Source organism: Microcaecilia unicolor, chromosome 2 (assembly GCF_901765095.1).
Source record: "Microcaecilia unicolor chromosome 2, aMicUni1.1, whole genome shotgun sequence".
NCBI classification, from domain to species: domain Eukaryota; kingdom Metazoa; phylum Chordata; class Amphibia; order Gymnophiona; family Siphonopidae; genus Microcaecilia; species Microcaecilia unicolor.
In genome coordinates, this window is record NC_044032.1 from 539,150,814 (window position 1) to 539,164,426 (window position 13,613).

A 13,613-nucleotide genomic window follows, 5' to 3' on the forward strand; every position below is an offset into this window, starting at 1 on the left:
CAACCTAAAACAAAATTAAAGCGCGAATAATCAGTGCGAAGACGCCAAAGTCTCTCTGGGCCTGAGGGAGAAAGACCAACACGCAGCCACTCTCCTCCGTGGAAAAAGAAAAACTGAGGTGGGAACGGACACGCGCGGGCGGGAAGATGGCTGCGCATGCGCGGTGCGAGTCCCTCACGCTCCGGAAGCTGTCACAAAGCTTTGTGATTTTTACTGGGAAAAATACTCCATTCCTGGGCTGCCATGGACGCCGACCCACATGTGAGAACAAGCAGACTGCTATCCTCGGAGAAATCTTTTTACTGTTCAGTATTGGGGACCTATTTTTTTACACTATTCCTGTAGTATTGGTTGGGCACTGTTCCAGATAGCGCCGGATTTCTGAGCAGCAGTCCATAAGAACCATGTCAGCAGGAATAGGGAAGAGACAATAGTAGGGAGGGGATTAATGATGGGAAAAGTATGTAGAGCATGTCTTATAGAATTATATCCCAACCCTGTGTGTGTGTTCCTCTGCTTGCCTATGTCTGTGTTTGTATATATTCATGTGTGCATATCTATGAATGGGTGTGTTGGCTCTGTGTGTATAGGACCAGGAGAGCAGATGCGAGAGGGAGGCAGTTCAACAGGTACAATTCTTAACTGTTATTTTAGAGTAAATCATCATGCTCAAATTTGTGCGCTAGTCAGTAATTTGGGTGCACAACTTTATAGAACTCAGGGGACTATGTACAAAGAGGGTGCACTATGTGCACATACCCCCAAATTTTGTATAGGCTGTGAAGGTTTGACACACAATTTTGGGTGCGGATCGTAGATCCACCCCTAAATTAATTGGCTAAAATGGTGGTAATGATCAATAATTGGCCTTAACAAGTGCTTGGATTGCAGATCACCTGAGCACCCAATTCATTTATGTCTTACCTGTTTTATTTTGTGTTATGTAAATAATTCTACTGACCCATCTACCTAATTTCTTACACAGTAATATGTTAAATTAGACCATACCTCTTACTCTGTTTATGATTATACCTTTTGCAACATAATGTAAGCCACATTGAACCTGCAAATAGGTGGGAAAATGTGGGGTACAAATGCAGCAAATAAATAAATAAAAATCTGTATGCTGCAGAGGCTGGAATTGCTTCTCCCACAGAAATACACTGGGTCATTTTTTTGTTTGTTTGTTTCTCTGGATCCCTGATCCCATCTGGCCCATTTTTGAACTTGATATGTCTTTTCATTATATTTTCCTCAATACCAAACTGGCTCCATTTTGTTAAATTTTCAACCCTCTATAATTCAATTCCAGAATTCTGCCGGATTGGAAAGAATAAAATAAAAAGGATATAGTTGTACGAAAAAAAAAAAAAAAGAGAGGAAAACAAAACAAAAACAAAAAACAAACTTACCCTCCTAGAGCACCCAAGGCAGCTTTCTCTCTCTCAACAGCTTTCTGACAGCACCCTGGAAAAGGTTCAGTGGCTGGACAGGAATACAGGCCTATGTAAAAAATGTGTATAATTTTCTATTAAAAAAATTATTTTTGCATCCAAGGAGCTCAGACATCAGTAAGGACTCAGATGGTATGTCTTGAAGATCTGACAAAGCGCGGCTGTAATGAGCCTGACTTTGTTGTGAACGCAGATGATTTAAAATAGTACTCTTTCACTACCTGGCAGCCTCATATTGCACATTCTGCACAGATGTCTGCTATGCAAATATCCGATAAGCTTCAGTAATTTGGAAAGTCTAAATATATGAAGTAGGAAGTGAGAAGTCTGCAAGATACAAACCTTCCCCTAAATAAAGGCTCCCACCCCCATCCTGTGAAAATGAAATGCACCTTAGTCACTTTTCATAAAATAGAACCTAGTCTCAGTTAACAATGGTTTTACAGTAGCAGGAAGGGTGTTAGACATTGAGCGGCCAGAGCAGAAATTAAGGAGGGGCCCTGATCCCCTCCCCCCCCCCCCCCCCCACACACAGTCTACTCACTCTCCTTCTCCCTTCCCTTTCCCCACCCTGTGGGTCTGGCATCTCTCCCTCCCCACTGTGGTCCTCCAAAATTGCCATGGGGTGCCAGCAGAAGCAGCAGCAATGAGGAAGTTGCATTAGAGGAGGCAGGATGTGGCAGAGTGAAAGTTCTGGGGGCAGCCTGTTTTCATTGCTGTGGCTGCCTCACAGCAAGTTCACAAGGCCACACCTGGAGAAAGGGGAGGGACAGAGACATGTCAGCCAGGCAGGGGAAAGGGAGGTGGGTGGGGGGGGGTGCTGCCAGATGGTGAAAACTTTTCTAGTAATCACACACTGGGAATGTAGTGGAGTACAATGCACCAGGGGCGTATCTGCGTGGGGCCACAGGGGCCTGGGCCCCGCAGATTTCGCCCCGGACCCCCCTACCGCCGTCACCTACCCCCGAGGTCCGCTTCCTCCTGCCGGCTTTTTAAAATATTGCATCAGCTGACGGGGGACCCCAACCCCCCGCCAGCCCAGCCGCGGTCTTCTTTAACTTCTTCATCCTCGTCATGCTGAAAGCTGCATGCATCCTTAGTTCCAGTTGGATGGAGTCTGACGTCGCAGTACGTTGACGTTACAACGTGCTGCGACATCAGACTCCGTCCAACTGGAACTAAGGATGCATGCAACTTTCAGCACGACGAGGATGAAGAAGTTAAAGAAGACCGCGACTGGGCTGGCGGGGGGTTGGGGTCCCCCGCCAGCTGAAACAATATTTTAAAAAGCCGGCAGGAGGAAGCGGACCTCAGGGGTAGGTGACGGCAGTAGACGGGGGAGGGAGGGTTAACTGCGGTAGGGGGAGGGGCTATAATGTGCCCCCTCACTCTAGCCCCTGCCCCCCCTACCGCCGAACCTCAGATAGCCCCTGCAATGCACTAATTCTTTAAACTAACCTCACACTTTTTTACACTCAGTTTTTTTAAATAATTTTAACAGGAAAACCACAAGGAGTTTTTGAGTAAATTTAAATAAAGATTGCATAGGAGGATTTTGAGCAAATGATCAAATCTAAACCCATTTAAGACCTATGAGAGTTTCAAGAAGGTCTGGGTTCACTGAGGCTTTTTCCTCCTTGTGGTTTTTGTCTTAAAATTATTTTTAAAAACGAGTGTAATAAAGTATGAGGTTAGTTTAATTAGAAATTTTTTCTAGCCCAACTCAAACCAAAAGTAGCCCCCAAATAGCCAAACAGTCTGGACATCAAAAAACATTTTCATAAGGTGCAAATGGAGAGGGATGACCAGCAGGAAAAAAAAGAGGTGACAGTTCCCCTTGTACGTCTCTGGTAAGGCCCCATTTAGAGTACTGTGTGCAATTCTGGAGACCGCACCTACAGAAAGATATAAACAGGATGAAATTGGTCCAGACAGCGGCTACAAAACTGGTAAGCAGTCTCTGTCGTAAAACATATAGGGCCAGGCTCATGAGCCTCAACATGTATCCCCTGGAAGAAAGACGGGAGAGAGGGGATATGATAGAGATGTTTAAATACCTCTGTGGCATTTACGGTGAGCCTTTTTCAAATGAAGGAAAACTATGGAATAAGAAGGTATAATATGAAGTTATGAGGAAATAGATTTAGGAGAAATCTAAGAAAATACTCTTTCACAGAAAGAGCGGTGGATGCATGGAATGGCCTCCCAGTGAAGGTCATGTAGTCGAGGACTGTGACAGAATTTCAGAAAGCATGGGACAGGCACATGGAATCTCTTAGGAACAGGAGGAGTTAGTGATTGGATGGGCCATTTGGCCCTTATCTACTATCATATTTTTATGTTTCTAAATAACTCACCATCACAGCAATAATAAATTATAGATTCCATTTCACAAATGGCTTTACGCAGAGTAGGATCAAGAAAATCTCCACAAGGCTGCAAAAATTAGCAGCACTTACACAAATCACAACATACCAAATTCAGTGTTTTGAACCAGAAGCTAAAAGGGCTACAACAATCCACCTTCAAACTACTCAGGTACAGCCAACACATTCTACCTAGTGCTGGCTACAGTGAGCTGGGATGATTTACCAAACATATTTTTTTACTCAGCTCTCTTTCCAGAACCCCAGTGTCCATTTGGAATTTATTCTCTTCCTCCCTATATCCATAGTTCATCTTCCCTCTGTATCCCTATGCAGACATATATTTTTTAATAGCCTGTTTGGCTTAAAAAACCTTCTTTGTTTTATTTATGTGAATACTAGTAAAAAAAAATGCCCGTTTCAGAAAGCAATGAAACGGGCACTAGCAAGGGTTTCCTGTAGTGTTTGTTTGAAGTGTCGTTCGCCGGTATGGGAGGTCTGGTCCCCGCCCCCAGCGCTTACGTGCACCTTGATGGCACTCGCAGCGAGTCGTTGGCCATTTTCCAGCCCCAGTGCCTACGTGCACCTTGATGGGTACTCGCGAGTTGTTGGCCATTTTCCGGCTCCAGCGCCTACCTGCACATTGATGGTCACCCGCAGCGAGTCCTTGGCCATTTTCTCGCATTCGCCGGTATGGGAGGCCTGGTTCCCGCCCCCAGCGCCTACCTGCACCTTGATGGGGACTCGGAGCGATTTTCGCGCGTTCGATGGTATCAGAGCCGTGCTGGCCGGCCCCAGCGCCTAGCTCCACCTTGATGGCCACTCGCAGTGAGTCATTGGGCATTTTCGTGCGTTGGACGATATCGGAGCCGTGTTCCCCGGCCCCATCGCTTAGCTCCACCTTGATGTCCACCTCGTTGGTGATGGTGTGGCCGCATTTCACGCACCTCGGGGAGATCTCCGCCCTCTTTCATCATCACGTTGTGACGCAAGGGCGGGGCACACAGTAATGGGCCAAAACGGATATCTCGGGCGCCTCACACTTCCGGTTGAGGCTTCATTTAGAACGTTGGGGTTGCACATTATGTCCGGAAGGGGCGTGGCTGAGAGCGGGTCTGAGTGACAGTGAGTGGTGCATGAGTGAGAGTGAGTGTTGCTGACAGCCTAGCCTTCAGTGTTTCCCTCCCACAGAGTGAGCTTCAGAATGTTCCAGGTGAGAATTATTTATATAGATGTCCAATTATCCTAAAGAACTTATTATAAAATCTAGCTACTTAGCTTAAATTAACGCATAGGTCTCCCCAACGTTGGCCACTGTTTCACAGTGCCAAACTGCTGCTTCAGGGGGTAGTGCTCAATAAGGCTGCGATGAGAGAGGAAGCATAATTGGAGGAAGATTTACTACCCCCTAAAGCAGCAGTTTGGCACTGTGAAATGGAGGCCAATGTTGGGGAGAGCTATGCGTCCATTTAAGCTAAGTAGCTGGACGTTATAGTAAGTTCTTTAGGATATTTGGACATATTCACATAAACAAAACAGGGAAGGTTTTTTTTTTTTAAGCCAGTGATTGAAGTAAACAGGTTATTCAAAAATATATACCTGTATTTTTCTGAGACTTTGCCTAGTTTTTTTGCCTATTCAAAATACTGAACACAAATTTGGTGAAGTGGGATTTGTGGCTATGTTTACTTCACTCCTCTTTGAGTGACTTGAAGTTTAAAGGACTGCCGGGGGGGGGGGGGGGCAGGGGAAAAGGAAGAGGGGCTGGCGAGAGACAGAGCTAAACTGATGAGAACTGTAGTCTGAACGTGGGCATCTAAGATGGAGTTGGCAGAGAACAAGCAACATCTTGCACCACCCCGGATGCTCACAAGCTTAGGAGGGCCCCTTGTAGCTGTGAGGCCCAGGGCAGTTGCCCTGGTTGCTTCCCCTCCCCATACCACACATAACACGGGCCCTATACAGTAGTGAACAAATTCTACACTCTACCTAAAAGATTTTCAGTTAAGATGGTAAATTAGCACTGTTGTAATGGTTTATTTGTAGGCCTTCCCCATCAGTTGGTTTAGAACTTGGCTGAACATCCAGTAGTGCAATAACTGAAAAACAAGTTGTCATCTCTTCATTATTCTGTTGCTTACATTAGATCTTTATTGTTGCCTGTGTTTAAGTTTTAATTCTTCGTATCTCTGGTGCAAAGGTCCCAGCTACCTTCAAAACAAGCTGCATGCTCCCCACCCCTACAAAACCTTATCAAGTCAGAGAACTTTTCTGGTTACTGTTCCAGTAAAGGTGGTATTGAAATACATAATAAAGGCCAGGATCTTCTCTGTTATGGCTCCTATGATATGGAATCCAACAACAATGATATCCACAATAGTATGATTGTGACCAAAAACTTTTTAAATTGGAGGAAAAAGCCTCAAATGTGCAGGGAGAACTCCGTCGTTGAATATTACAACATAAGGTAGATCCGCTGAATCATCACGGGCAAAAAATCTCCTGATAAATAAAGAAATAGAGCTTCTGCGCTTACAAAAAGCTTCTGTGCTCACAATAACCGTGTAATAGTACTAAGCGGTTCAAAAAGTACACTTATCTCAAAAATTTTGTAGTCGAAAAATAACACCTCCCACAGCCCGACTTCAGGCCCAAGTTTCGATCTCTGCCTCAAGGTCCGTGGTGTCAAACTGTAGAGATAGTGTAACGCTGGAACAAGCTTCCAATGACAAACAGGTGTCCCAGGATCCACACTGATGACCAAGACACCGTAGTGTCATTAGTGCTGGAAGCAAAGCACAGGGAAGAAGACTGAATCTGCAGCTGGAGAAAGAATGGCGCCGTGAGCCTTGCACCACCCATGGTACTAGTGGGAGAGAGAAACTGAGCCTTTGCACTGATAGCCTGTAGAGTCCTGCATCCGAGGCCCATCTGGGAGCAAGTTGCACACATGATATGGATCCTGTGCTGTTATGAAGAGTCTCGCAGGCACTCTCATGATGAAGCCCTCTAAGAGGAAGGCCTGTGTTGCTTCTTGGGCCTTGGATGGTAGGTCTGTCAAGGTGAGAGTCTTTCCCTGCATCTGATTCGCAGCTTGGTCACTTGTCTGATCTCAACACCAGAGAAGTGGCCTAGTGGTTAGGGTGGTGGACTTTGGTCCTGGGGAACTGAGGAACTCAGTTCAATTCCCACTTCAGGCACAGGCAGCTCCTTGTGACTCTGGGCAAGTCACTTAATCCTCCATTGCCCCATCTAAGCCGCATTGAGCCTGCCATGAGTGGGAAAGCGCAGGGTACAAATGTAACAAAAAAAAAAAAAGTCTAGGACCAAGTCTGCCCCTGCATGCCAAAATCATCATATCGGGCCAAGGGCATGCCGAGGGGCACATGCATCTTGGATTGGAGAAATGCAACACCTCTAAGGTTAGTAGTTCCAGTCACTGGCCAGGTCAGGGAGGGAAGTCCACACCCTCTCCAGGGGAAACCACAGTGAAGGAAAGGGGAGGGTCTCCTTGGTCCACTACAGCGAATTTTCAAGGAGAAAATAATAATTAAAAGAAGATTATAGTTGAAAGAGGAAGGGAAAAATTAAAGAAATAAAGGAGAGCAGGAAAATCCATCCACATTTCCAAGAAGACAGAACAGACCAAGGGAGGATGTGAGGACAGCTGGCACATGCTCAAAAGGACCCCTTTTAAAAGGTCTTTCTGAGCTCTAGGAGAGGGAATCCATCCTGCTGCCATCAGATGATATCATCCATGTATGGCTGACTAGTCCTGATTGTTCAAGGAGTAGCTTTGTATATACTGCCTGCTGATTTGTGTCTTTATTTTTGTTTTATTTTCCATTACACATTTTTTTGCAATCTTTACTAGATTTCTTTTGATTCAACAAGAGAACTTTATTAAGCATAACAAAGGAAAACAACAAAAACAATTAAAACCCAAAGACAGTACAAATACATTCCAAATAGAGTCAAAATATGTTCTCCACAATGCAAAAGTGTAATCCTCTAAACCTTTTTAACATTTTACATAGCAACTCAAAAGGAACAGAAAAATGGGGGAGGAGAGCCAAACCCTGCAATCATGAGTACGTGTCAAACACCTCTAATACAGTAGAGATGATAAAATAATACAGGGACAACAAGCCACAATCAAAACAATGCCCAACACAGAGATCTGGTTCTGAAAAACAATGTTTCATCCAGAAGCCTTCAGATTTGGTCATGATCTGAATGTCGCTGAAGCCTCTTCCTTTTACTGGGTGTTCGAGTCCAGTGCTTAGCCTCTGGGCCCGGAGGATGTTTCAGAAGGTAGACAAGCTTCTCTCAGTAACTTCCAAGCATCTTCTAGCTATTTTGCTCTACACAGCGCCGCTAGAGTAGGATGCTGAGAGCTACTGAAAAAAGCCAGTGGTATTGAATCTGCTCTTTTCATAGTTATTCCAGTTTGAATTCTCGTCTATTAGCCAGTATAAATGCAGAAAAGTCTTGATAAGCAGACACCAAGGCATTCTGGAAATGGTGCGAGGGGAGAGCCCGTGCCTTCTGCATAATCAACTCCTTGTCGGTATGCTGCACAAAACAAAGAGTGATGTCTCGGGGTCAGCTGTCCCAAGCCACACACAATGCCCAGTGCACCCTTTCCAGCTTGATATCAGATGCTGATTCGGTAAGCTCCAGGAGCTGACACCACAGGGCCTGGACCACGTCCAGGACATTTTCCTGGTTATTATTCTCCAGCACCCCTATGAATCTCAAGTAGTTGTATAGTAATATAGTAGGTGACGGCAGAAAAAGACCTGTACGGTCCATCCAGTGTGCCCAACAAGATAAACTCATATGTGCTACTTTATATGTATACCTGACTTTGATGTGTATCTACCATTTTCAGGGCACAGACCGTAGAGGTCTGCCCAGTACTAGCCCCACCTCCCAACCACTGGCGCTGCCACGCAATCTCCACTAAGCTTTTGAGGATCCATTCCTTCTGAACAGAATTCCTTTCTGTTTATCCCACACATTTTAAAATTCCGTTACCATTTTCATCTCCACCACCTCCCGCAGGAGGACATTCCAAGTATCCACCACTCTCTCCGTGAAAAAATACTTCCTGACATTTTTCTTGAGTCTGCCCCCCTTCAACCTCATTTCATGTCCTCTAGTTCTACCGCCTTCCCGTCTCCGGAACAGGTTTGTTTACGGATTAATACCTTTCAAATATTTGAACGTCTGTAACATATCACCCCTGTTTCTCCTTTCCTCCAGGGTATACATGTTCAGGTCAGCAAGTCTCTCCTCATACGTTTTGTAACGCAAATCCCATACCATTTTTGTAGCTTTTCTTTGCACCGCTTCAATTTTTTTTCATCCTTAGCAAGATACGGCCTCCGAAACTGAACACAATACTCTAGGTGAAGCCTCACCAACAACTTGTACAGGGGCATCAACATCTCCTTTCTTCTGCTGGTCACATCTCTGTCTATACAGGCTAACAACCCTCTTGCTATGGCCACTGTTTTGTCACCTTCAGATCCTCAGATACTATCACCCCAAGATCCCTCTCCTTGTCTGTACATATCAGACTCTCACCGCCTAACACATATGTCTCCCGTGGATTTCTACTCCCTAAGTGCATCACTTTGAATTTCTTCGCATTGAATTTTAATTGCCAAACCTTAGACCATTCTAGCTTCTTCAGATCTTTTTTCATGTTTTCCACTCCCTCCAGGGTGTCCACTCTGTTACAAATCTTGGTGTCATCCGCAAAAAGGCAAATTTTACCTTCTAACCCTTCGGCAATGTCACTCACAAATATACTGAACAGAATCGGCCCCAGCACCGATCCCCGAGGCACTCCACTACTCACATTTCCCTCATCCGAGTGAATTCCATTAACCACCACCCTCTGGTGTCTGTCCGTAAACCAGTTCCTAATCCATTTCACCACGTCGGGTCCTATCTTCAGCCTGTCAAGTTTATTCAACAGCTTCCTGTGGGGAACCGTGTCAAAAGCTTTCCTGAAATTTAAGTAGATTACATCTATAGCACGTTCCTGATCTTTCCAACACAAAAGGAGGTACTTCCAGAGTTTGGGAAAAAATGTATTTTATTATATAAAAAAATCAATTCAGACCAATGTAAACAACATAACACTGTACCAAGAGGCTTGCCAATATGAATAGACTTGACATAGATCTGTGTTTTGGCAGAAACTGCTGCATCAGGAGTTATAACAACTGGAGAAATCTCAAAAGTGTCTCCTTAATCGCCTCTGTCTTGGTAAGAGATCCTTGTATATTGGTATGAATAAGCATGTCTTCCACAGTCCACACTGTGGTTCCAGATTGTGCATAGGTGTTCCCAGGGTGAAGCTGTGATATGCATGCATATCTTACAAGATATGTGGGTTCACATGCTGAGTACATTCATGCATCTACACCAGCTTCAAAGCTGGTATAAATGTGTGTGTCAGCATTTGCCCCCTATTGGGGATAGTTATGGGAGCCTTAATAGGCTTGGAACAAGCACATTTCTGGACTTCTCACACAGGTATCCTGATAAAAAAAATCAGGCCCCAAGTGCTTGAGTTTTCCTTCGAGACAACCTTTTTTGAGAAAGGAAAGGTGGTCTAAAAGTGTTTTTAAAGATGTCCAGACCTTCATGGCTCTGTGGCCTCTGTGGCTATGGTTCCTGGCTAGAAATCGTTCTTTGTACTACAAGATATAAAGGGCAATTTTCATGTTGTCCGCATAGCTGCAAAATGCAAGAGTACATTTTACTTGTGTAGTGGCAGATTTCCCAATAGGCAGAACAGGCAATACCTGTACACATTACCCTACTACTGGAAGTTCACCTGTCGACACTTGAATTGTTATTCCTCAAGTGTCTTATGCTTATTTCAGGCTGGCCAATGTGATAAGAGGGATACCCTCTGGTCTCCTGCCAGTTAGAGGCAACAGCCAGTTGTCCAAAAGACTACAGGTAGCCAAAAGGTTAAAACCTCTGTACCCATGGACTTTGCACCTGTTTTCACAATGAAAGTAAACAGTATTTTCACTTTGAAAAAGTGCCTAACGAAAAACAACTCTGGACATTTCCACCTGCTTCTTCTGTATTTTTTTCTAATCTAAACATGTGTACTTCTGAAACTACAAAAAGCATGTTCCAAACTCACCTCCAAGAACGCCTCTGTTAAAAATACAGGTAAAAATAAGCAACTAGTTTAACCTACACACAAGATGGGCAATTTTCAAATATCCCATTTTCACAGGTAAAACACCTGTGGAAATATAGCTTTGAAAGCTGCCCTCTAAAAAGGGCATCCCTGATTGGGAGTCAGCTGAGAGAACTGGGATTCTCGCCTCGGACTGTGCTCACAAGAGAGAAGAGAAAGAGAGAGCGAGCAACGGGGATGAATGACAGTTCCCTGAACTTTTTTGAGGCCAAGCTGTTCACACCGCGTAAAAGGTTGGGAGCTCCTGGTATAAAGTATTCTGCCAGACTGCCACCTCAGAAGCAGCACAGGTGAGATCGAGCTGAAGAACCCCCTTATAATAAAGAGCCTGTCAGCACATTACTACTCCAAACATATTTACCCTGTGCTGATAAATTTCAACAGGCCAAGAAGGCAAAGCAAAGCAGGAGGATGCCACTCAGCTCTCTCGCACGTCCCAAAGCCACTTCGCGCTCTGTAACCTCCGCACAACTTACCAGTTTTTTTAATGCAACTTTTTCACCAACAGCCAGAGCCAAGGAGGCCCCCTACGGAGCTGCGCGAAGCAGCCTCGGTAGGACTGCAGCTGTGTGTGTGGAGGCGCAGTGCGGACTCACCGCACCAGCAGTGGAGTGGGGGGTGCGGCACAGGCTGGCGTTATACGACCCCAGACTCCAGCTTCCTTTCACTCTCCTTGAATGTTTTGATTCTACAGTGCCGACAGTGACACGTCATTCTGGTGCACGTGACCCGGATCTGCCGGTTCTCCCTCCACCGAGCCCATCTCAATCAAACCTCCTTGATCATGCCCAGCGCGTACAAGGGGCGTGGCTTTTAACACGGTGGTGCTGTGTGTGCAGCAACTACGGGGACGGTGTAAAACCCAGATCTGCGGGATCCTCCGGATCTAAGTAGTACTACCTTAAGAGTGGTTCTTTGTTTCCTTAAGCGCTTCAGGCTTCTTCGGCCGCCTGCTTGTTATTGCACGCAGCGATCACATCACTTTCCTTTCCTTCCCTCTGTCTCTCGCTGTTTGTAAAAAATTCTCTCTCTCGCTGTTTGTAAAAAAATAGGACGGGCGCTTCTTCCTTCCCTCTCTCTAAAATGTTGGCGATGGAATCCGGGAAGATCCCGAGGATCCCGCTGTATCCGCTTTTAAAAACAACTTCAACAATTCTTGTACCTAGTAGAAAAATCAATTATACATTCTGTAGTTTCTGCTCATTTTTATTCAGTGTTCTATACCATACAGATGGCAGATTTCAGTGAGAATATTCTTTTTCCTGAACGGTTTATTGAGGCACATGAAATCACATTTTCTTCTGTTTTGTACACGTTTGTCTAATAGATACACAAATGGATTATTCTGTTTTGGAACATGTTTCAGGGGCAAGTGGTGTTTTATAACTCCAAATAAAAATAAATATTTTGTTTCATGCAGATCTCTTTCATTTAAACATAACTAAATGAGCTAATGGCCCCAAATGCAGTCCAGTGGTTTTCTTATATTTTGTTATTGTGATGTCTTACACTGTGCCAAAACTAAAAACTCTTATCTCCTTGAGGTTACATGAGAGGACATGGGATAAGTTTATCTGGTCCACAGGAGACAGTATGATTATAAAGTTGAAGCCGGTCCCCCAACAGCAGCCAGTTTCTCAAAAACAATAGCAAAAAGTAGATTTACATTTTATTGTGCGGCCTTGGAGATCAAAAATACACCAGGATATAGAGGTATGCTGTCCATCTGAACCCAAATACACGGAGATCCTGGTCTTTTTCGCCCTCCTGCGCAAAATAAACAAAGATCCTGGTGCTTTTGGCCCCTGACATTGCAAAATACACCAGGATCCTGCAGTATGCAGGCTTTCCAATCAAAAATACACCAGGATCTAGAGGTATGCTGTCCATCTGAACCCAAATACACCGAGATCCTGGTCTTTTTCGCCCTCCTGCGCGAAATAAACAAGGATCCTGGTACTTTTGGCCCCTGACATGTATTCTACAGTCAGAGCTGCGCACGCTGAAGTTACTGGTGTTTAATATTGTTTTGTATAATTATAGTACAGCAAGAGGCCCTCACTAGATCCTAACCTGCAATAGCGTTCTAATCATATCCGTCTCTGAAAAGCAGCTCATCCCATAATAGGAAGTTTGGATGGGCAGGGCCTGCCCAGGGTTACTGACAACCTAGTTCAGAGGTTGTCAGCCCAGTGTTCGGGACACACCTAGCTATTCTGGCTTTCAGGATACCCAAAATAAATATGCATGAGATAGAAATTATCTCATGCATATTTATTTTGGATATTCTGAAACCTGTGTGTCCTCGACCTGAGAAGAAAACCCCTGCCCTGGGTGAATCTTCAGCGGTGCGCCCCTTCCCGCCTGCATCCATGGTATTCATTCTCCTGCCTCTTATATCATACTTCCTCCCCCCCCCCCTAATATCTGCTTACTTACATTGTAACATAGTAGATGATGGTAGAGAAAGACCCGCACGGTCCATCCAGTCTGCCCAACAAGATAAACTCATATGTGCTTCTTTATGTGTATACCTGACCTTGATTTGTATCTGTC

At 44.8% G+C, this 13,613-nt stretch overlaps 1 long non-coding RNA gene across 1 annotated transcript in view; it reads right to left on the bottom strand.

Annotated features, from left to right (window-relative positions):
- Positions 1–11,832, bottom strand: part of LOC115461485 — a 30,366-nt gene extending 18,534 nt beyond the window's left edge. The window contains exons 1-2 of the long non-coding RNA XR_003940721.1: positions 11,534–11,832; positions 1,413–1,503 (exon numbers count right to left, since the gene is read on the bottom strand). This is a non-coding gene — a long non-coding RNA (uncharacterized LOC115461485). The remainder of the gene's footprint in view (positions 1–1,412; positions 1,504–11,533) is intronic.
- Between the last annotated feature and the right edge of the window lie 1,781 nt (positions 11,833–13,613).